The sequence below is a fragment of the Chiloscyllium punctatum genome, chromosome 7 (assembly GCF_047496795.1).
Source record: "Chiloscyllium punctatum isolate Juve2018m chromosome 7, sChiPun1.3, whole genome shotgun sequence".
NCBI classification, from domain to species: domain Eukaryota; kingdom Metazoa; phylum Chordata; class Chondrichthyes; order Orectolobiformes; family Hemiscylliidae; genus Chiloscyllium; species Chiloscyllium punctatum.
Genome location: NC_092745.1, coordinates 3,238,667 through 3,263,125, shown reverse-complemented (window position 1 = coordinate 3,263,125; position 24,459 = coordinate 3,238,667). Strand labels below are relative to the sequence as shown.

At 52.6% G+C, this 24,459-nt stretch overlaps 1 gene segment (V, D, J or C); it reads right to left on the bottom strand.

The window, feature by feature from the left end:
- LOC140479538 (Ig kappa chain V region Mem5-like) overlaps window positions 1–24,459 on the bottom strand; it is a 517,282-nt gene that overhangs the window by 48,361 nt on the left and 444,462 nt on the right.

The following is a 24,459-nucleotide window of genomic DNA, read 5'->3' as shown; positions in this document are numbered from 1 at the left end:
CGAGGCCACACCTGGAGTATCGTGTGCAGGAATGGTCTCCTTACTTGAAAAAGCCTGTACTGGCACTCGAAGGGGTGCAGAGTAAGTTCACTGGGCTGATTCCGGGGTGGAGGGGGGTGGCTTATGAAGGGAGACTGCGTAAACTGGGATATACTCATTGGAACTTAGAAGAATGAGGGGAGTATTATAGAAACAAATAAAATTATAAGGAGAATAGATAAGACAGAAGAAGAGAGGATGTTCCCACTGGCAGGTGAAATTAAAACAAGAGGGTATAGCCTCAAAATTAAGGGGAGCAGATTTAGGACTGAACTGAGAAGAAACTTCACCCAGAGGGTCATAAATCTAAGAAATTCCTTGCTCAATGAAGAAATTGATGCTACTTCAGTAAGGCAGATTTTTTTTGAACAATAAAGGAATTAAGAGATACAGTGAGAGCAAATGCCAGGTCTTGAACTTTAGCAAAAAGACTACAGGCATTGTCTATTTTCTAAACGGTGAGAAAAGTCATAAAGCCAAAGTACAAAGTGATCTGGGAATGCTAGTCCCAGATTCTCGAAAGGTTAACTTGCAGGTTGAATCTGTGGTTTAGAAAGCAAATGTAATGTTGTCATTTATCTCAAGAGCAGAAAAATGTGTTGCTGGAAAAGCGCAGCAAGTCAGGCAGCATCCAAGGAGCAGGTGAATCAGGAATGAAGAAGGGCTTATGCCCAAAACGTCGATTCTCCTGCTCCTTGGATGCTGCCTGACCTGCTGCGCATTTCCAGCTACAGAGTTTTTAGCTGATCTCCAGCATCTGCAGTCCTCACTTTCTCCTAATGTATCTCAAGAGGGTTGGAATGTAAAATGAGATGTGCTAATGAGACTTTATAAAGCTCTGGTTAGGTCCCATTTAGTCCAGTTTTGGGCCCCACACCTCAGGAAGGATATATTGACACTAGACGGTGTCCAGTGGAGATTCACACGGCTGAGGATCCTGGGATTGTATTCATTCGAATTTAGAAGGGGAGATCTAATAGAAACTGACAAGAAATTAACTGGGAAATTGTTTACATTAGGTGGGGATACGAGGACCTGTGGGCACAGCCTTAGAGTTAGAGGGGATCAGTTTAAAACAGAACTGAGGAGACAATTCTTCAGCCAGAGAGTGATGGGCCTTTGGAATTTATTGCCACAGAGCACAGTGGTGGCTGAGATATTAAATATCTTCAAGGCAGAGATTGATAAATTCTTAATCTTGCAATGAATTATGGGTGACAGGGAGATGTGGGTAACTGTGGTTAAATGCCCATCACCCATGATTGAATGGCGGAATGGACTCGATGGGCCAAATGGCCTTACTTCCACTCCTATGTCTTTATGTCTGATGTGTAGCTCAGTCCATGAAAAGATCAGCCATGATCTTATTGAATGGCAGAGCTGGGTTGAAGGGCCAGATGGTCTACTCCTGCTCCTTGTTCTTATAATCTTATGTACCTTGGGAGTAGTGAGGAACAAAGGGACCTTGGTGTACAAGTCCATCAATCCCAGAAGGCATCAGCACAGCTAGACAGGGTGGTGAAGAAGGCATATGGGCTGCATGCCATCATTAGCCAGGGTGTAGAATATAGCAGCAAGGAAGTTTTGTTGTTACCTGACAGAGCATTGGTTAGGTCGCGTCTGGAATGTTGTGCACAGTTCTGGTCGTGACACTGTTGGAAGAACGTGATTGAAGTGGAGATGTTCCCTGGGATGGAAAGTGTTAATTATGAGGAGAGACTAGATAGACTGGGTTTGTTTTCTCTTGGGGGAATCTGATTGAGGTATACAAAAATATGAAAGGCATAGACAAAGTCAATTGTGAGAACCTTTTCCCCATGTTAGACATGTCTATGATCAGAGGGAATAGGCTTACCGTGTGAAAAAGTGGTTTCGAGGGGATTTGAGGGCTTTTTTTCGCAGAGGGTGGTAGAAATATGGAATGTGCTGCTTGAGAAGGTGGTGTAGGCAGCTACTCTCATAACATTTAAGAAACATCCAGATGAGCACATAAAATGCCAGGGCATGAAAGGCTATGGACCAAGTGCAGGGAAATGGAGTTTGGTGATTACTGATTGGCATCGACATGGCGACAAACAGAAGGGCCCGTTTGTTTGCTGTCTGACTCTATAACTATGAAGAGATGGATGTGGATGCATTTTTCATGTTTTTTCAGAGGATAGCAACACAAGTGAGGTTGGACCTTGCCCATGAAAAAATGACCTTGGGAAGCACAAGAGGTTTCTGCGTCACTGTCAGAAGAATGTTCTCAGGATTCCGAGAAGGTGAAAATGGCTATTCTAAGCACACATGAGTTGGTCCCAGAATCATACAGACGGATGTTTCAGAACTTACAGAAACAGCCTGGACAAACCTCTACTGAGTTTAAGAGAGTCCAACAAAATAATGTTGACAGGTGGATAAGAGCATTAACAGCTGAGAATAGTTACAATGCTCTCAAAAAAGTTATCCTTTGAGAAGAATTTAAAACTTCCTTCCCTTCTAGAATCAGAATTCATGTAGAAGACCAAAGGGAAACGAAAGTAAGACGAGCAGCTAGAATGGCTAATGATTATAGACTCCGTTAAAACCAAAACCCTGTAGATGCTGGAATCCAAAGTAGACAAACAGGAGGCTGGAAGAGCACAACAAGCCAAGCAGCATCAGGAGGTGGAGAAGTCACCTGATGGGTGATAAATCCAGAAACCTTATTCCCATCAGGCCCTAAAATGGAGAAAAATTAAAATTGGGAGAGTGTGAGGAAGGCAGGTAGCCAGGGGAGAGAATGGACAGGAGGAAACAGCCAGAGAACTCCTGGATAACATTGGAATGGTCACAATTAAAGAGAGAGAGGGACAGGGAGAGAGTGAGGGACAGAGAGAGAGTGAGGGACAGAGAGAGAAGGGGACAGAGAGAGAGAGGGGCAGAGAGAGAGAGGGACACGGAGGGGGGATAAAGAGAGAGAGGGGGATATGGAGAGAGAGGGAGGGACATGGAGAGAGAGAGGGACAGGGAGAGAGACACACGGACACCGAGAGAGGGAGAGGGACAGGGAGAGAGTGAGGGATAGAGAGAGAGTGAGGGTCAGAGAGAGAAGGGGACAGAGGAAGAGAGAGGGGCAGAGAGAGAGAGGGACACGGAGGGGGGATACAGAGAGCGAGGGGGATATGGAGAGAGAGGGAGGGACATGGAGAGAGAGGGACACAGGCAGAGAGAGAGAGAGGGAAAGGGAAAGTGAGGGACACGGAGAGATTGAGGGACAGGGAGAGAGTGAGGGACAGGGAGATAGAGCGACACGGAGAGAGACAGAGGGACAGGGAGAGTGAGAGAGGGACACGGGGAGAGAGAGGGACAGGGAGAGAGTGAGCGATAGGGAGAGAGAGAGAGAGAGGGACAGGGAGAGAGAGAGGGAAGGGGGAGAGAGTGAGGGACAGGGAGAGATTGAGGGAGAGGGAGAGAGTGAGGGACAGGGAGAGAGTGAGCGACAGGGAGAGGGAGGGGGACAGGGAGAGAGAGGGACAGGGAGAGAGAGGGGGGATACGGAGAGAGTGAGGGACAGGGAGAGAGTGAGGGACAGGTAGAGAGTCAGAGACAGGGAGAGAGTGAGGGACAGGGAGAGAGACAGAGGGACAGGGAGAGAGTGAGGGACAGGAGAGAGAGAGGGACAGAGAGAGAGGGACAGGGAGAGAGTGAGGGACAGAGAGAGAGTGAGGGACAGAGAGAGAGGGACAGGGAGAGAGAGAGAGACAGGGAGAGAGAGAGGGACAGGGAGAGAGAGAGGGACAGGGAGAGAGACAGAGGGACAGGGAGAGAGTGAGGGTCAGGGAGAGAGAGGGGGACAGGGAGAGAGAGGGACAGGGAGAGAGAGTGAGGGACAGAGAGAGAGAGGGACAGGGAGAGAGTGAGGGACAGAGAAAGAGTGAAGGACAGGGAGAGAGTGAGGGAGAGGGAGAGGGAGAGGGACAGGGATATAGTGAGGGACAGAGAGAGAGTGAGGGACAGAGAGAGAGAGATGGACAGAGAGAGAGAGGGACAGGGAGAGAGAGAGAGAGAGGGACAGCGAGAGAGAGAGAGGGACAGGGAGAGAGAGAGGGACAGGGAGAGAGAGAGGTACAGAGAGAGAGAGGGACAGGGAGAGAGAGAGAGAGAGAGAGGGACAGGGAGAGAGTGAGGGACAGAGAGAGAGTGAGGGACAGAGAGAAAAGGGGACAGAGAGAGAGGGAAGAGAGAGAGATGGACACGGAGGGGGGATACAGAGAGAGAGGGGGATATGGATAGAGAGGGAGGGACATGGAGAGAGAGGGACAGGGAGAGAGTGAGGGAAAGGCAGAGAGAGAGAGGGACAGGGAGAGAGTGAGAGGGAGGGAGAGAGTGAGGGACAGGGAGAGAGTGAGGGACAGAGAGAGAGAGAGGGACAGGGAGAGAGTGTGGGACAGGGAGAAGGTCAGGGACAGGGAGAGAGAGGGGACTGGGATAGAGTGAGAGACAGGGAGAGAGTGAGGGACAGAGAGAGCGGGACAGGGAGAGAGAGTGAGGGACAGAGAGAGAGTGAGGGACAGGGAGAGAGGGACAGGGAGAGAGAGAGGGACAGGGAGAGAGTGAGGGACAGGGAGAGAGAGAGGGACAGGGAGAGAGACAGAGGGACAGGGTAGAGTGTGGGAAAGGGAGAGGGTCAGGGACAGGGAGAGAGTGAGGGACAGGGAGAGAGAGAGGGACAGAGACAGTGGGACAGGGAGAGAGTGAGGGACAGAGAGAGAGTGAGGGACAGGGAGAGAGGGACAGGGGGAGAGAGAGAGACAGGTAGAGAGTGAGGGACAGGGAGAGAGTGAGGGACAGGGAGAGAGAGAGGGACAGGGAGAGAGACAGAGGGACTGGGAGAGAGTGAGGGACAGGGAGAGAGAGGGGGACAGGGACAGAGAGGGACAGGGAGAGAGAGGGACAGGGAGAGAGAGAGAGGGACAGCGAGAGAGAGAGAGGGACAGGGAGAGAGTGAGGGACAGAGAGAGAGTGAGGGACAGAGAGAAAAGGGGACAGAGAGAGAGGGAGAGAGAGAGATGGACACGGAGGGGGATACAGAGAGAGAGGGGGATATGGATAGAGAGGGAGGGACATGGAGAGAGAGGGACAGGGAGAGAGTGAGGGAAAGGGAGAGAGAGAGAGGGACAGGGAGAGAGTGAGGGGGAGGGAGAGAGTGAGGGACAGGGAGAGAGTGAGGGACAGAGAGAGAGAGAGGGACAGGGAGAGAGTGTGGGACAGGGAGAAGGTCAGGGACAGGGAGAGAGAGGGGACTGGGAGAGAGTGAGAGACAGTGGGAGAGTGAGGGACAGAGAGAGCGGGACAGGGAGAGAGAGTGAGGGACAGAGAGAGAGTGAGGGACAGGAAGGGAGGGACAGGGAGAGAGAGAGGGACAGGGGGAGAGTGAGGGACAGGGAGAGAGAGAGGGACAGGGAGAGAGACAGAGGGACAGGGTAGAGTGTGGGAAAGGGAGAGGGTCAGGGACAGGGAGAGAGAGGGGACAGGGAGAGATTGAGAGACAGGGAGAGAGAGAGGGACAGAGAGAGTGGGACAGGGAGAGAGTGAGGGACAGAGAGAGAGTGAGGGACAGGGAGAGAGGGACTGGGGGAGAGAGAGAGACAGGTAGAGAGTGAGGGACAGGGAGAGAGTGAGGGACAGGGAGAGAGAGAGGGACAGGGAGAGAGACAGAGGGACAGGGAGAGAGTGAGGGACAGGGAGAGAGAGGGGGACAGGGAGAGAGAGGGACAGGGAGAGAGAGATAGGGACAGGGAGAGAGAGGGGGGATACGGAGAGAGTGAGGGACAGGGAGAGAGTGAGGGACAGGGAGAAAGTGAGGGACAGGGAGAGAGAGGGGGGATTCAGAGAGAGTGAGGTACAGAGAGATAGAGAGGGACAGGGAGAGAGTGAGGGACAGGGAGAGAGTGAGGGACAGGGAGAGATAGTGAGGGACAGAGAGAGAGAGGGACAGGGAGCGAGTGAGGGACAGAGAGAGAAGGGACAGAGAGAGAAGGGACAGAGAGAGAGAGGGGCAGAGAGAGAGATGGACACGGAGGGGGGATACAGAGTGAGAGAGGGGGATATGGAGAGAGAGGGAGGGACATGGAGAGAGAGGGACAGGGTGAGAGAGAGGGACAGGGAGCGAGAGAGGGAGAGGGAGATAGTGAGGGACAGGGAGAGAGTGAGGGAGAGGGGGAGAGTGAGGGACAGGGAGAGAGTGAGTGACAGGGAGAGAGACGGGGACAGGGAGAGAGAGGGACAGGGAGAGAGTGAGTGACAGGGAGAGAGTGAGGGTCAGAGAGAGAGAGGGACAGGGAGAGAGTGAGTGACAAGGAGAGAGTCAGGGATAGGGAGAGAGAGAGGGACAGGGAGAGAGTGAGGGACAGGGAGAGAGTGCGTGACAGAGAGAGAGAGGGACAGCGAGAGAGGGACAGGGAGAGAGTGAGGGACAGAGAGAGAGTGAGGGACAGGGAGAGAGGGACAGGGAGAGAGAGAGAGGGACAGGGAGAGAGAGGGACAGGGAGAGAGTGAGGGACAGGGAGAGAGAGAGGAACAGGGAGAGAGACAGGGACAAAGAGAGAGAGTGAGGGACGTGGAGAGAGTGAGGGACAGGGAGAGAGTGAGGGACAGGGAGAGAGACAGGGACAGGGAGATAGAGGGACACGGAGAGAGACAGAGGGACAGGGAGAGTGAGAGAGGGACACGGAGAGAGAGAGGGACAGGGAGAGAGTGAGGGACAGAGAGAGAGAGGGACAGGGAGAGAGAGAGGGACACAGACAGAGGGAGAGAGATGGGGGAGACGGACAGAGAGGGAGAGAGAGAGACACAGAGAGAGAGAGAGACAGGGAGAGAGAGGGACACGGAGAGAGACAGAGGGACAGGGAGAGAGAGAGGGACATGGAAAGAGTGAGAGAGAGGGGGAGAGGGACAGAGAGAGAGAGGGGCAGAGAGAGAGATACAGAGAGAGAGAGACAGGGAGAGAGAGAGAGACAGGGAGAGAGAGAGAGGGAGGGACAGGGAGAGAGTGAGGGACAGGGAGAGAGAGAGGGACAGGGAGAGAGTGAGGGATAGGGAGAGAGAGAGAGGGACAGGGAGAGAGCGAGAGGGACAGGGAGAGAGTGAGAGGGACTGGGAGAGAGAGAGAGAAACAGGGAGAGAGTGAGAGACACGGAGAGAGAGAGGGACGGAGGTGAGAGAGAGGGATAGGGAGAGAGAGAGAGAAAGACAGAGAGAGAGGGACAGGGAGAGAGAGGGACACGGAGAGAGACAGAGGGACACGGACACAGGGAGAGAGAGAGGGACACGGCCACAGGGAGAGAGAGAGGGACAGGGAGAGAGTGAGGGACAGGGAGAGAGAGAGAAAGACAGAGAGAGAGAGACACGGAGAGAGAGGGACACGGAGAGAGACAGAGGGACACGGAGAGAGACAGAGGGACACGGACACACAGAGAGACAGAGGACCACGGACACACAGAGAGAGAGGGGGACACGGACACAGAGAGAGAGAGGGAGAGAGAGCAGGGACACACGGAGAGAGAGAGGGACAGAGAGAGAGAGAGAGAGAGAGAGAGAGACAGAGAGAGAGAGAGAGAGAGAGACAGAGACAGAGAGACAGAGACAGCGAGATAGAGAGGGACAGGGAGAGAGTAAGGGACAGGGAGAGAGAGAGAGGGACAGGGAGAGAGTGAGGGACAGAGAGAGTGAGGGACAGAGAGAGAGAGGGACAGGGAGAGAGTGAGGGACAGAGAGTGAGGGACAGGGAGAGAGTGAGGGACAGGGAGAGAGTGAGGGACAGGGGGAGAGAGGGACAGGGAGAGAGAGAGAAAGGGGGACAGGGAGAGAGTGAGGGACAGGGAGAGAGAGAGGGACAGGGAGAGAGAGAGGGACAGCGAGAGAGACAGAGGGACAGGGAGAGAGAGAGACAGGGAGAGATAGAGAGGGACACGGAGAGAGACAGAGGGACAGGGAGAGAGAGAGGGACAGGGAGAGAGAGAGGGACAGGGAGGGAGAGAGGGACAGAGAGAGTGAGGGACAGGGAGAGAGTGAGGGACAGGGAGAGAGTGAGGGACAGGGAGGGAGAGAGGGACAGGGAGAGAGAGAGGGACAGGTGGAGAGTGAGGGACAGGGAGAGAGAGAGGGACAGGGAGAGAGAGTGGTACAGGAAGAGAGTGAGGGATAGGAAGAGAGTGAGGGACAGGGAGAGAGAGAGAGGGACAGGGAGAGAGTGAGGGATAGGGAGAGAGAGAGTGACAGGGAGAGAGAGAGACAGGGAGAGAGTGAGGGACACGGAGAGAGTGAGGGACGGGGAGAGAGAGTGAGGGACAGGGAGAGAGAGAGAGAAAGATAGAGAGAGAGGGACAGGGAGAGAGAGGGACAGGGAGAGAGTGAGGGATAGGGAGAGAGAGAGGGACAGAGAGAGAGAGAGAGGGACAGGGAGAGAGTGAGGGATAGGGAGAGAGAGAGTGACAGGGAGAGAGAGAGACAGGGAGAGAGTGAGGGACACGGAGAGAGTGAGGGACGGGGAGAGAGAGTGAGGGACAGGGAGAGAGAGAGAGAGAAAGATAGAGAGAGAGGGACAGGGAGAGAGAGGGACAGGGAGAGAGAGTGGGACAGGGAGAGAGACAGAAGGGCACGGACCCCCAGAGAGAGAGAGGGAGAGAGAGACGAGAGACACACGGAGAGAGTGAGGGAACCAGACAGAGAGAGAGAGAGAGCCACAGAGAGAGAGGGAGACAGGGAGAGAATGAAGGACAGAGAGAGAGTGAGGGACAGGCACAGAGTGAGGGACAGGGAGCGAGACAGAGGGACAGGGAGAGAATGAGAGGGACAGGGAGGGAGAGAGGGACAGGGAGGGAGAGAGAGACAGGGAGAGAGAGAGAGAGGGACACGGAGAGAGGGGGAGAGAGGGACAGAGAGAAAGAGAGTGGCAGGGAGAGGGGGGACATGGAGAGAGAGAGGGACAGGGAGAGAGACCGAGTGACAGGGAGAGAGAGTGTCAGGGAGAGAGAGAGGGACAGGGAGAGAGTGAGGGACAGGGAGAGAGAGTGAGGGACAGGGAGAGAGAGAGGGACAGGGAGAGAGAGGGGGGCAGGGAGAGAGAGGGGGGCAGGGAGAGAGAGAGGGACAGGGAGAGAGACAGAGGGATAGGGAGAGAGGGAGAGGGACACGGAGAGAGTGAGGGACAGGGAGAGATTGAGGGACAGGGAGAGAGAGTGAGGGACAGGGAGAGAGAGAGAGGGACCGGGAGAGAGAGGGACAGGGAGAGAGTGAGGGACAGGGAGAGAGTGAGGGACAGGGAGAGAGAGAGGGACACGGAGAGAGACAGAGGGACAGGGAGATAGTGAGGGACAGGGAGAGAGAGAGAGGGACACGGAGAGAGACAAAGGGACAGGCAGATAGTGAGGTACAGGGAGAGAGAGAGGGACAGGGAGAGAGAGAGGGACAGGGAGGGAGAGAGGGACAGGGAGAGAGAGAGGGACAGAGAGAATGAGGGACAGGGAGAGAGAGATGGACAGGAAGAGAGACAGAGGGACAGAGAGAGAGTGAGGGACAGGGAGAGAGACAGAGGGACAGGGAGAGTGAGAGGGACAGGGAGAGCGAGAGAGAGGGACAGAGAGAAAGAGAGAGACAGGGAGAGAGGGGAAATGGAGAGAGAGAGGGACAGGGAGAGTGAGGGACAGGGAGAGAGAGAGGGACACGGAGAGAGAGAGGGACAGGGATAGAGAGAGAGAGAAAGACAGAGAGAGAGGGACACAGAGAGGGAGAGAGGGACAGAGAGAGAGAGTGAGAGAGAGAGAGACACAGACGGACAGAGACAGAGAGACAGGGACACAGAGTGTGACGGACAGAGAGAGAGATACAGAGAAAGAGAGAGAGGGACACGGAGAGCGTGACCGAGAGAGAGCGAGGGACAGAGAGAGTGGGACACAGATCGAGAGAGAGAGGGACACAGAGAGTGACAGACAGAGAGAGTGTGGGGGACAGAGAGAGAGAGAGAGCGACATGGACAGAGAGGGACAGAGAGAGAGGGGGACACACAGAGAGAGAGGGACCGAGATAGAGTGAGGGACGCAGAGAGAGAGGGACAGTGAGAGTGTGACTGTGAGAGTGGGACAGTGAGAGTGGGACAGAGACAGAGAGAGAGGGACAGGAACAGAGAGAGATCGAGAGAGAGAGAGGGATACATAGAGAGAGAGAGACAGGAACACAGTGAGAGTGACAGAGATAGAAAGATAGAGAGGGACACAGAGAGAGTGGGGGACACAGGGACAGAGAGTGGGACACAGGGAGAGAGTGTGACAGAGAGACCGAGGGACAGAGAGAGAAAGAGAGAGTGAGGGATACAGAGAGAGGGACACAGAGAGAGAGAGAGAGAGGGACAGAGAGGGAGAGAGGGACACAGAGAGAGAGGGACACAGAGAGAGAGAGGGATACAGAGAGAGTGGGGGACAGAGAGAGTGGGGGACACAGAGAGAAAGAATGAGTGTGTGCGTGAGAGAGAATGCGTGTGCGAGAGAGAGCGAGAATGCATGTGTGCGAGAGAGAAAATGTATGTATGCGAGAGAGAATGAGTGTGCATGAGAGAGAATGCGTGTATGTGAGAGAGAGAAGCGTGTGTGCAAGAGAGAATGCGTGTGTGCAAGAGAGAAAATGCCTGTATGCGAGAGAGAAAACGTGTGTGAGAGAGAGAATGCGTATGTGCGAGAGAGAAAATGTGTGTGAGAGAGAGAGCGAATGCGTGTGTGTGAGAGAGAATGTGTGTGAGAGAGAATGCGTGTGTGAGAGAGAGAAAATGCGTGTGTGTGAGAGAGAAAATGTGCGTGTGAGAGAGAGAATGCGTGTATGAGAGAGAATGCCTGTGTGTGAGAGAGAAAATGTGTGTGTGAGAGAGAGAATGCGTGTATGAGAGAGAATGCGTGTGTGTGAGAGAGAAAATGTGTGTGTGTGAGAGAGAATGCGTGTATGAGAGAGAATGCATGTGTGAGAGAGAGAAAATGCGTGTGTGTGAGAGAAAGAAAATGTGTGTGTGAGAGAGAGATTGCGTGTATGAGAGAGAATGCGTGTGTGTGAGAGAGAAAATGTGTGTGTGTGAGAGAGAATGCGTGTCTGAGAGAGAATGCGTGTATGTGAGAGAGAGAATGCAGAATGCGTGTGTGTGTGAGAGAGAATGCATGTGTGAGAGAGAGAAAATGCGTGTGTGTGAGAGAGAGAAAATGTGTGTGTGTGAGAGAGAATGCGTGTATGAGAGAGAATGCGTGTGTGTGAGAGAGAGAATGCAGAATGCGTGTGTGTGAGAGAGAGAATGCGTGCGTGTGAGAGAGAAAATGTGTGTGAGAGAGAGAATGCATGTGTGAGAGGGAATGCGTGTGCGTGAGAGAAAAAAGGTTTGTGTGAGAGAGAGAGAATGTGTGTATGAGAGAGAATGAGTGTGCATGAGAGAGAATTCATGTGTGAGAGAGAATGCGTGTGCGAGAGAGAGAATGTGTGTGAGAGAGAGAGAATGAGTGTGTGCGAGAGAGAGAATGCGTGTACGAGAGAGAGCGAGAATGCATGTGTGCGAGAGAGAAAATGCATGTATGCGAGAGAGAATGAGTGTGCATGAGAGAGAATGCGTGTATGTGAGAGAGAGAAGCGTGTGTGCAAGAGAGAATGCGTGTGTGCAAGAGAGAGAATGCGTGTGTGCAAGAGAGAAAATGCCTGTATGCGAGAGAGAAAATGTGTGTGAGAGAGAGAATGCGTATGTGCGAGAGAGAAAATGTGTGTGAGAGAGAGAGCGAATGCGTGTGTGTGAGAGAGAGAATGTGTGTGAGAGAGAATGCGTGTGTGAGAGAGAGAAAATGCGTGTGTGTGAGAGAGAAAATGTGTGTGTGAGAGAGAGAGAATGCATGTATGAGAGAGAATGCGTGTGTGTGAGAGAATGCATGTGTGTGAGAGAGAGAATGCGGAATGCGTGTGTGTTAGAGACAGAATGTGTGCATGTGAGAGAAAATGTGTGTGAGAGAGAGAATGCATGTGTGAGAGAGAATGCGTGTGCGCGAGAGAGAAAATGTGTGTGTGAGAGAGAGAGAATGCGTGTATGAGAGAGAATGCGTGTATGTGAGAGAGAGAAGCGTTTGTGCGAGAGAGAGAATGCGTGTGTGCAAGAGAGAGAAAGCGTGTGTGCGAGAGAGGGAATGCATGTATGAGAGCGAATGAGTGTGCACGAGAGAGAATGCATGTGTGAGAGAGAGAGAATGTGTGTATGACAGAGAACGAGTTTGCAAGAGAGAGAATGCATGTGTGAAAAAGAATGCATGTGTGAGAGAGAGCGAGAATGCATGTGTGAGAGATGGAGAATGAGTGTGAGAGAGAATGCGTCTGTGAGAGAGAGCGAGAATGCATGTGTGCGAGAGAGAAAATGCATGTATGCGAGAGAGAATGAGTGTGCATGAGAGAGAATGCGTGTATGTGAGAGAGAGAAGCGTGTATGTGAGAGAGAGAAGCGTTTGTGCGAGAGAGAGAATGCGTGTGTGCAAGAGAGAGAATGCGTGTGTGCGAGAGAGGGAATGCATGCATGAGAGCGAATGAGTGTGCACGAGAGAGAATGCATGTGTGAGAAAGAATGTGTGTGCGAGAGAAAGAATGTGTGTGTGTGAGAGAGAGAATGAGTGTGTGCGTGAGAGAGAATGCGTGTGCGAGAGAGAGCGAGAATGCATGTGTGCGAGAGAGAAAATGCATGTATGCGAGAGAGAATGAGTGTGCATGAGAGAGAATGCGTGTATGTGAGAGAGAGAAGCGTGTGTGCGAGAGAGAGAATGCATGTATGAGAGAGAATGAGTGTGCATGAGAGAGAATGCATGTGTGAGAAAGAATGTGTGTGCGAGAGAAAGAATATGTGTGTGAGAGAGAGAGAATGAGTGTGTGCGAGAGAGAAAATGCATGTATGCGAGAGAGAGAATGAGTGTGCATGAGAGAGAATGCACGTATGTGAGAGAGAGAATGCGTGTGTGCAAGAGAGAGAATGTATGTATGAGAGAGAACGAGTTTACAAGAGAGAGAATGCATGTGTGAGAGAGAGAGAATGTGTGTATGACAGAGAACGAGTTTGCAAGAGAGAGAATGCATGTGTGAAAAAGAATGCGTGTGTGAGAGAGAGCGAGAATGCATGTGTGAGAGATGGAGAATGAGTGTGAGAGAGAATGCGTCTGTGAGAGAGAGAGAGAATGCACGCGTGAGAGAGAGAATGAGTGTGGGAGAGAAAGAGAGCGAAAGCGTGAGTGAGAGAGAGAATGACTGTGTGAGAAAGAATGAGTGTGCAAGAGAGAGAATGGGTGCGTGTGAGAGAGAATGAGTGTTTGAGAGAGAATGCGTGTGTGAGAGAGAGAATAAGTGTGCGAGAAAGAATGCGTGCGTGAGAGAGAGAATGAGTGTTTGAGAGACAATGAGTGTGCGAGAGAGAGAATGTGCGTGTGTGTGAGAGAGAGAGAGAATTCGTGTGTGTGTGAGAAAGAGAATGCCTGTGTGCAAGTGCGTGCATGAGATAGTGTGCGCGCATGAGAGAGAGAAAATGTGCACATGTGAGTGAGAAAGGGAGTGAGCGTGTGTGAGATATGATGTGCTCATGCATGAGAGTGTGTATGAGTGTGAGAAAGAAAGAGTGAAAGTGAGAGAGGAGGTGTGCGAGTGTATGTGAAAGAGTAAGTGCATGCGAGTGTGTGTGCATGTGAGAGAGAGTGTGTGTACAAGTGAACGAGAGTGAGTGCGCACGTGAGAGAGAGGGCATGTGTGAGCTACTTTGCAAGTGTGTGTGAGAGACACAGTTTTGGAGAGAGAAAGTGAGTGTGTGAAAGTGAGCATATATGAGATGGTGAATGTGAGTGTGTGGGGGTGTGTGTGTCAGAAAGTGTATATGAGATTGTGTGTGTAAGAGTGTGTGTAAATGAGAGAGTATGTGGAAGTGAGTGTGTGAGAGAGTGCAGAGAGAGAGAATGAGTGAGTGAAAGTGTGTGTATGTCAGAGAGACAGAGAGAGCGTGAATGTTTGTGTGTGAGTGTGAGAGAGAGATGGTGATGGTGCGTGTGAAAATGTTTGAGTGTGCATTTGTGAGTGACTGCGTGTGTGTGTGTGTGTGCATGTCGGTGTGGATGTCTGCAAGTGTGTGAAAGGGCATGTGTGCGAGGGACTGAATGTGGTGTGTGAGGGTGTGTGTGTACACGTGTGAGAGATGTGAGTAAATGAGAGTGAGGGACAGTGTATAGTTTGTGGATCATTACTGGGACAAGGACAGAAACACGTGGTTTATACACAGTTACATTATGGAGCGACAGCACTGACACGGATACTGGGCACTCCGATGGAAACACACACACAGTCTCACTCTCTCACACACCCACACAGAGGCTTGGTCTCATTCTCTCTCTCTCTCTCTCTCTCTCTCACACACACACACACACACACACACACACACACACATCCACACACACAGAGGCTTGGTCTCACTCTCTCTCTCTCTCTCTCACTCACACACACACACACACACACACACACACACACACAGAGGCTTGGTCTGTTCGCGTGTGTCTGTGTGTGTGCATGTCGGGGTGTGTGTGTCTCTGTGTGTGTTTGTGTTGGTGTGTGCCTGTGTCTGTGTGCGTGTCGGTGTATGTCTGTCTGTGTGTGTGTGTCTGTGTCTGTCTCTGTGTGTGCACGTGTCGGTGTGTGTCTGTGTGTGTGCGTGTCGGTGTGTCTGTCTCTGTGTGTGTGTATCTGTGTGTGTGTGTGTGTGTGTCTCTGTGTGTGTGCCTGTCGGTGTGTGCCTGTGTCTGTGTGCGTGTCGGTGTGTGCCTGTGGGTGTGTGTCTGTGTCTATGTGTCTGTCTCTGTGTCTGTCTCTATGTGTGCGCGTGTCGGTGTGTGTCTGTCTCTTTGTGTGTGTCTGTGTGTGTGTCTGTGTGTGTCTCTGTGTGTGTCTCTGTGTCTGTCTCTGTGTGTGCGCGTGTCGGTGTGTGTCTGTCTGTGTGTGTGTTTGTGTGTGTGTCTCTGTGTCTTCTCTGTGTGTGCACATGTCGGTGTGTGTCTGTCTCTGTGTGTGTGTCTCTGTCTGTGTGTGTGTCTGTGTCTGTCTCTGTCTGTGTCTCTATGTGTGTCTGTGTGTGTGCCGGTGTGTGTGTCTGTGTGTCTGTGTGTGTCTCTGTGTCTGCGCGTGTCGGTGTGTGTGTGTCTCTGTGTGTGTGTCTGTGTGTGTGTGTGTGTCTGTGTGTGTCTCTGTGTCTGTCTCTGTGTGTGTGCGTGTCGGTGTGTGTCTGTCTCTCTGTGTGTGTCTCTCTGTGTGTGTGCCTCTGTGTGCGTGTGTCTGTGTCTCTGTCTCTGTGTGTGTCTGTGTGTGTGCCGGTGTGTGTGCGTGTCGGTGTGTGTTTGTCTGTGTGTGTCGGGGTGTGTGTGTCTCTCCTCTCTCTTTCTCTCTGTCCCTGTGTGTCCCACTCTCTGTCTCGCTCTCTGTCTGTCTTCTGCATGGGTATGTCTGTGTCTCTGTGAATGACGGGGTGTGTGTGTGTGTCTGCCTGTGTGTGTGTCTATGTGTGCGTGTCGGTGTGTGTCGGTCTCTGTGTGTGTGCGTGTAGGTGTGTGTCTGTCTGTGTGTGTGTCTCTCTGTGTGTGTGCCTCTGTGTGCGTGTATCTGTGTCTCTGTGTGTGTCTGTGTGTGTGTGTCGGTGTGTGTCTGTGTGTGTGTCGGGGTGTGTGTGTCTCTGTGTGTATGGGGGCAGGGGAGCTGTGAGGGTGAAATGTGGGTGTTGAGGGGCAGGCACGTGATCTATGATTTAAATTCCCAAACTCTGCCAATATTTTTCAGAAAGGGAAAGGAAATAAAAGACTGAAAATCAATTAGAAATGGTTGGATGTAGAGCAGGGCAGGGAGAGACAGAAAGAGAGAGAGAGAGAGAGACAGAGACACAGAGAAGAGAGAGACACAGGGACAGAGAGAGAAGACAGACAGACAGACAGACAGACAGAGAGAGAGAGACAGAGAGTGGGACACATTGGGACAGAGAGAAAGAGAGAGAGACACACACACACAGGAATAGAGAGACAGAGAGAGAGGGACAGAGACAGAGAGAAAGAGAGTGACAGAGAGAGACACACACACAGGGACAGAGACAGAGATTAATTCTAGGAATCACACATACAGCAGGAAAATCCCAAGAAAACCTCTGCAAATACCCACCCTCTCCATTCCCAGCCCTGTGTGTGTGTGTGTCTCAGGAAGCCTACCTACAGTCAGACTATGAGACGCTAGTGTGGGAGTAATCTTTAATATTTTCAAACCGCACTGACACAACTAATAAGGCTTCAGTAAGAAAAAGAGAGTTGTCGCAACTATGAAAGATGACACTTTGTTGCCCTAGAATGAACATCTCAGTGGGCAGCAAGATCCCACAAGTCTCCTGTCCTGGGAATTAACATGTCAATCAGACAGAGCCCTCCCCAGTGAGCAGACTGACAGACGATGCAACGTGTCAGAGAGAGGGCAGGCTAGGCTCCACTAAACCCTCACCCAGAAAATAAATGTGCGCAAGGAATTGGTCAGATTCATTCTCATACCCTGTTCTCTCTCTGTATGGAGAGTGATCAGCCCTCCATGTCTGGTTGTGACAGTGTGTGTGTGTGTGTGTGTGTGTGTGTGTGTGTGTGTGTGTGTGTGTGTGTGTGTGTGTGTGTTTAATAATGTTTCCAGCCTCTGGTTAATTGCTTTCTTATGATTTGTTTGTATTTTGATGTTGCTGTGAGGTTATGAAGTGCATTTGGGGACGGGAGAAGGGAGTGGTGGGATTGTGTTTAAACTGGGATCTTGCTGTGTAATTTTGCATCACACTGCTCCCCAACCAACTCATCTCTTCTCTCTTTTATCCCGAGGAACTTTTGTTGGGAAAGCAGGAAAGTGAAGATCCGAAATGCCTGGGGGCCAAGAAAGCCTTGGACAAGAACAACCTCCAGAGGGCGGGGAGCACAGGCCTGAGGCCTGTTGGCCAGGCTGCAGCCCGTGGGGCCCAGGTGAGTCGGGGTCTGTTTCTTCCCCCGAGGTTTCATCTCCTCTAGGGATGGGCTGGGGGTAGGAGCCTGGTTTCCCAGGACCTCTGGTTCACTGGGACCTGTCAGATCACGGGTTTGAAGCCTGGGGTTAAAAAAAACCTGGGTATCGGTGACACAAACAGGGGAAACCCCCAGGATCTGGGAGACGGGACTCTCTCGGGAGGGAACTCCAACCCAAAATATCTGACCCTCTGGAAAGAATTGTCACACTATCAGAGGAAAGTTGGTCATAGAGAGGGCAGGGTGATCGAATTGGACACAGAGAGAAAGAGAGCGAGAGAAAGAAATGGAAAATGGTAAGAGCAAGAGAAACAGGAGAGAGAGAGAGGGGCTGTGTGAGATTGTGAAATAGCTGCAATATTTGATTCTGGGGTGACAGGAAATAATAAAAATGATCAGATTATCGAGCTTCTGCAGCACTGTCACTTGTGGGATCTTGCTGTGCGTCAATTGCCCTAATGCCATCGTTGCAGGCAGTGAGTGGTTTTAATCAGCTCACCCATCATTTCAAGAACTTTTCAACATGAAAACTCAACTTGTGTTTGTGTTTGGATATTCCTGAGAAATTGTCTGTCTCACTGAGAGGGGAAAAGCCGGGATCTCGTTGTGCTATCTCCCTGTGAAAGACTTTCCTGCTCAGCCTTCCCATTAATGCTGCCTCTTTCCTCCCAAAGGGATCTTCCTGGCCACTTGAGGATTTGAAAAGTGTGTGTTTGGGAGCAGGAAGCCTTCAAACAAGAGCTTCCTCCAGAGGGGGGAGCGCAGTCCTGAGGCCTGTTTGACAGCCTGCAGCCTGTTGGGCCCAGGTGAGTTTTGTCTGTGTATTAGCCCGAGGTTTAATCTCCTCTCTCTGGGGAGGGGGGGGCGGGCAGGATGGCTTTTCCCAGGACCTCTGCTCAACCGGGTCTTGTCAGATTGCGGCCTTATCGTTTTTGAACAGGTTTGAAACCTGGGGCTAAGGTAACTGGGACCTAGAGATTTGGCACAAATATGTCAACCCTTAACCAGCATCACCCATGATGTGTGTGGGGTTAGATTGCTGCTTGTGGGATCTCACTGTGTGTACGTGGTTATTAATGTTTGTAGCCTCAGGCCAACCGCTCTGCGGGGATGTCTGTGTATTTCAATGTCGTTGTGATGGCCAGCAATTCATTCATCCACTCTGCAATAATTAAACTGAACCAGGGTCACGTGGGAGACTGGGGAAGGCAGAGAGCTGTGGGATCTTGCTGTGCGTTTGGTGCCACTGTCGTATTTTATTTCAAATCGATTTGTTTTTATTTCGCTGTGTGTTTCCCCACCCCCCGCTCCCCCTAAACCTGGGGGTGAGGAGGAGATTGGATCCAGGAGCTGAAGCTTGGGACGACGCAGAGACAGAGAGAATTAAATCACTTCTGCTGCAAGGAATCATCAGACCCAGAGAATAACCAGAAACTGTCCTGTCTCCTTCACAGACACACAGACACACAGACGGGGTCCAGGCTCTCTGGGATTTTTACCACAAGGGGGTGTGTTCGGGTCAGGACTGGGGGAGACAAAGGGTGCGGGGGGGGGAGGGGGAAATAGAGGAAGAGCTGCTGCACAGTCTGATCCCACATATCTCACTGCCTCCCCCTCTCTCACTCCAATGGGGGTGTGAAGGGGGTCAGACAGACAGAGAAAAGTGAAAGAGCGCTGACTGTCCTGTCGGAAGGTTCATTGATTTAAAATGAATTGAGGCCTGGGGTTAAAGGAACCGGGGCCTTGGGATTGTGACACAAACTGGTTACACCCCCAGGGTCTGGGAGGAAGGACTCCCGGAGGAGGGAATGAATACCTTATCATGAGAAACTCTCTCCAAAGCCCCATTCTAATGTCAGAGTCATGTGCATAGGCCAGGGAGATAAAATGTGAGAAATCTGAGAGACAGAGAGAAAGACCTTCAAGATGGAGACAACTAGAGGGGGGAATACAGGGGAAGAGATTTCAGAGATAGAGGGAGAGAGGGGAGGAACAGAGATATCTCTGAAATGGAGAGAGTAAGAGGGGGAACAGAGAAGAAAGGGGGAAATGTTTGGAATTTGTTCAACAGGGGGATTGCTCCCTCTCGTCCAGGAGACCGAATCAAACCCTTAACCAGCATCAGGGACACACACGATCTGTCTGTGGTTACACTGCTACTCGTGGGATCTTGCTGTGTGTTTCAAGCAAGCATCTGGTTAAAAGGTCAACGGTGATCTTTATATTTCGATGATGGAGATGCCAGTGTTGGACTGGGACAAAAGCAAGTGTTGTGTGACGTTGAACGTTATATATCTATATATATGTATAGAGAGAGAGAGACACAGAGGGGAGGAGGGGCTTATGTGTTTTGAGGGGCATTTATGAGAGGGTCCTGCTGTATTTGGTTGGAGAAAGAACACTGCATTAAAAGAGATGTTTTTTAATAATGCGTGGGGGGGGGGTGTGAAATGCGTGGGGGCCAGCTTCTCCAACACAAAGACACACAACAACATCGGTCACTCTGCTGCTCGGCACGCTTTAATCAATATTTTTATTGTTTACAAATGGAAGTGATGGATACAGTCAGTGGGATGGTGCCTTTTCTCACTGGTCCCTGAGTTGTGAGAAACATTGAAATGTTTCCCTGTTACCCCCCTGTGGGATAATGATGGACAAACCAGCGCTACCCTCAGTCTGTTACCATAGCGACAGGCTGCTCCATCACTGAAACCCTGAACTGAAATGAGAAAATCCCGGATGGATTGATTAATGAGGGAATTTGATGGATAGATGGATTTGGGTGAAAGCATATTTCATTACATTCTTCAGCTGCTGCCTGAACTTAGTCTGGGTCACGACATAAATCGCGGTGTTTATGCAGCAACTGAGGAGCTGCAGCATGAAGCCCAATTCCAGCACAAAGTCATCGAGATACACAGACCGATACCCAATCAACCACATCCGTCTCCATATAGTATACAGCATTAACATTGACCATAACAAGATGAAATTGGCCGAGATCACAAACAGTAAAATGATGGATCTTTTTCGTTTTCTCATTTCAGTGTCAGACTGAGCGTCCCCATTGGTGTGAGCGCGGTGAGAGAGCAAATGAAAACAATGTACCCGTTTTATGATTTGATAAGATGCTTATATGCATCTGAGTAATTTTTTAAAATGGGTTGATATCTTCATAATATTTGTGTTAATACCAATGCATCTCATTAAAAAAAATGATCTAGCTTTAGTCTTCTTAACGAGAAAATATGTATCCAGCTGAAAGACTTCTCTGAAAATCGTGGTTCAGTAAGATTTCTCATCTGAGATCTAAACAGATAATCCCCGATAACAAAAGGCCTTCATTTCAGGAATGAGTAAAGAGAAGCATCTTTGAACATCTTTGAAAGGAATTGAATCTTTTTTTGTTCTCTCCCCACTCTCTTCCCTCCTCTCTCTCCCCACTCTCTCCCCCTCTCCCCTCTCTCTCCCCTCCTCTCTCTCCCCTCCTCTCTCCTCTCCTCTGTCTATCCTCCTCTCTCTCTCCCACTCTCCCCCTCTGTCTCCCCTTCTCTCTCTCCCCTCTCTCTCCCCTCCTCTCTCTCCCCTCCTCTCTCCCCCTCTCTCCACCGTCTGTCTCCCCCTCTCTCCCCTGTCTCTCTCTGTCCCCTCTCTCTCTCTCTGTGCCCCACTCTCACTGTCCCCTAACTCTGTCCCCCTCGCACTGTCCCCGCTCTCTCTGTCCCTCCTGTCTCTCTGTCACCACTCTCTCTGTCCCCCTCCTCTCTGTCCCCTCCTCTCTGTCCCCCTCCTCTCTGTCCCCCTCATCTCTGTCCCCCTTTCTGTTTATCTCTCTTTGTCCCTACTCTCTGTCCCCCTCTCTATTCCCCTCTCTCTGTCCCCCCCTCTGTTCCCATCCTCTCTGTCCCCCCCTCCTCTCTGTCCCCCTCCTCTCTGCCCCCTCTCTCTGAACCCTCCTCTCCCTCTGTCCCAATCTCTCTATCCACCCATCTCTCTGTCTCCCTCTCTCTGCCCTCTCTCTCTGTCCCCCCAATAACTGTCCCCCTCTCTGTCCACCCTCTCTCTTTCCCCTCTTTTTACCCCCTCCCTCTCCCCATCTCTCCCCTCCCTCTCCCCCTCTCTCTCTGTCCCCTCTCTCTCTGACCGCCCCTCTCTCTGTCACCCAATCTCTATCTCTCCTCTCTCCCTACATCTCTCTGTCCCCCTCTCTCAATGCCCCCTCTCTCTCCGTTGCCCTTGCTCTGTCTCCCTCTTTCTGTCCTCCTGTTTGTCACTCACTCTCTGTCCTCCCTCGCTCTGTCTTCCCTCTCTCTCCGTGGCCCTCACCCTGTCCCCTTTCTCTGTCCCCCCTCTCTCTGTCCCCCCTCTCTCTCCATTCCCCTCTCTCTGTCCCGCCTCTCTCTGTCCCCATCCACTCTGTCCCCCCTCCTCTCTGTCCCCGTCCTCTCTGTCCCCCCTCTCTCTCAACCCTCCTCTCCCTCTGTCCCAATCTCTCTATCCACCCTTCTCTCTTTCCACCTCTCTCTGCCCTCTCTCTCTGTCCCCCCATCACTGTCCCCCTCTCTGTCCACCCTCTCTCTTCCCCCTCTTTTTACCCCCTCCCTCTCCCCATCTCTCCCCTCCCTCTCTCCCCCTCTCTCTCTGTCCCCTCTCTCTCTGACCGCCCCTCTCTCTGTCACCCAATCTCTCTCCCCTCTCTCTGTCCCTCCATCTCTCTGACCCCCTCTCTCAATGCCCCCTCTTTCTCAGTTGCCCTTGCTCTGTCCCCCTCTCTGTCCTCCTCCTCTATGTCACTCACTCTCTGTTCTCCCTCTCTCTGTCTTCCCTCTCTCTCCGTGGCCCTCTCTCTGTCCCCCCTCTCTCTGTCCCCCCCTCTACATTCTCCTCTCTCTTTCCCCCTCTCTTTGTCACCCCCTCCCTCCGTTCCCTGCTCTCTGCCCCCTCTCTCGCCATTCCCCACTCTCTGTCCCCCCCTCTCCCACCGTTCCCCTCTTTCTGTCCCTTCTGTCTCTGTTCCCCTCTCTCTGCCGCCCTCTCTCTGTCCTCCCTCTCTCACCGTTCCTCTCTCTCTGTCCCCTCTCTCTCTGTCCCCCCTCTCTCCGTTCCCCTCTCTCTGTCCCCTCTCTCTGTCAACCCCTCTCCGTCCCCCCCGTCACGCCTCTCTCTCTATTCCCCCTCTCTGTCCCCGCTCTCTCTGTCCCCATCTCTCTATCCCCTCTCTCTCTGTCCATCCCTGTCGCCCCCGTCCCCCTCTCTCTTCGTTCTCCTCTCTCTGTCCCCCTCTCTCTGCCCCCTCTCTCTGTCCCCCCCTCTCTGTGCCCCTTCTTCATCTGTCCCCATCTCTCTCTGTCCCCCCTCTCTTACTCCCCTCTCTCCGTCCCTCCCATCTCTGTCCCACTCTCTCTGTCCCCATTCTCTCTGTCCAACCGTCTCTCTGTTCCCCTCTCTCTGTCCGCCTCTCTCTGTCCCTCCACTCACTGTCTCCCTCTCTCTGTCCACCCTCTCTCTCTTCCCACTCTCTTTACCCCCTCACTCCCCATCTCTCCCTTACCTCGCTCCCCCCACTCTCTTGACCCTCTCTCTCTCTCTCTGTCCCCTCCCTCTCTGCTCCCCCTCTCTCTCTGTCCCACCCTCTCTCTGTCCCACTGTCTGTTTGTCCCCTCTGTTCCCCTCTCTCTTTTCTCATCTTTCCTTCCCCCGGTCTCTTAGCTCCCCCCTTTCTGTCCCCCCTCTCTCTGTCCCCCCTCTCTGTACCCCCCGCTGTCACCCTCCTCTCTGTCCCCACTTTCTCTCTGTCACCCTCTGACTCTGTGCCTCCCTCTCCCTCTGTCCCATTTCTCTGTCCACCCCTCTCTCTCTGTACCCCCTCTCTGTCCCCCTCTATCTCTTCCCCCTATCTCTACCCCCCTCTCTATCCCCTATCACTCCATCCTCTCTCTCCCCCCACTCTCTTGTCCCCCTCTCTCTCTGTCCCCCCTATCTCTCTGATCCCATCACTCTCTGTCCCCTGCTCTCTCCGTCCTCTCTCTCTCTGTCCCCCTCTCTCTCTGTCCCCCTTACTCTCTGTCCTCCGCTCTCTCTGTCCTCTCTCTCTCTGTCCCCCTCTCTCTCTGTCCCCCTCTCTCTCTGTACGCCCTCTCTCTCTGTCCCCCCCTCTCTGTCCCCCTCTCTCTCTGTCCCCCTCTCTCTCTGTACGCCCTCTCTCTCTGTCCCCCCCTCTCTGTCCCACCCTCTCTCTGTCCCCACTCTCTCTGTCCGACCCCTCTGTCCCCCTCTCTCTTTCCTCCTCTTTCTTTTCTCCACTCTCTCTGCCCCTCTCTTTCTGTCCTCCCTTTCTCTTTGCCCCCATCTCTCTGTCCCCTTCTCTCAATGTCACCCTCTCTCTGTCCCCACTCTCTCTCTGTACCCCCCCGCTCTGTCACCCTCTTCTCTGTCCCCACTCACTCTTTCCTCCTCATTCTTTTCTCCGCTCTCTCTGCCCCTCTCTTTCTGTCCTCCCTTTCTCTTTGTCCCATCTCTCTGACCCCCTCTCTCAATGTCGCCCTCTCTCTGTCCCCACTCTCTCTCTGTACCCCCCGCTCTGTCACCCTCCTCTCTGTCCCCACTCTCTCTGTCACCCTCTCACTCTGTCCCTCCCTCTCCCTCTGTCCCCATCTCTCTGTCCACCCCTCTCTCTCTGTACCCCTCTCTCTGTTGCCCTCTCTCTGTCCCCAACTCTCTGCACCCCTCTCTCTGTCCCCCTCTCTCTCTTCCCCTCTCTCTACCTCCCTCTCTCCCCTATCACTCCACCCTCTCTCTCCCCCCACTCTCTTGTCCCCCACTCTCTTGTCCCCTATCTCTCTGTCCCCCTTTCTCTTTGACCTCTCTCTCTCTCTCTGACCATCCCCTCTCTGTCCCCCTTCTCTCTGTCCGCCCTCTCTCTGTCCCCTCTTTCTTTGCCCTTCCCTCTCTCGGTCCCCCTCTCTCTCTCTCCGTCCCCCCTCTCTCTCTTTCTCCCCCTCTCTGGCACTCCCTCTCTCTGTCCCCACTCTCTCTTTGACCACCTCTCTGCGTCCCCTCTCTCCCTATCACCCCTCTCTCTTCCCCCTCTGACCCCCTCTCTCTCACCCTTCTGCCTCTGTTCCCTCCTCTCTCTGTCCCCATATCTCTGTCCCCCTCTCTCTGTTCCCCTCTCGCTGTCACCACTCTCTCTGTCCCCAACTCTCTCTGTCCCCCCTCTCTCTCTGTCCCCCCTCTGTCTGTCCCCCTCTCTGTACCCCTCTCTCTGTATATCTCTATCTGCCACCTCTGCTGCCTTCACGCTGTGGCCCCGCTCTCACTGTCCCCCCACCTCTCTCTCATTCTCCCGCTCTCTGTCCCGCTC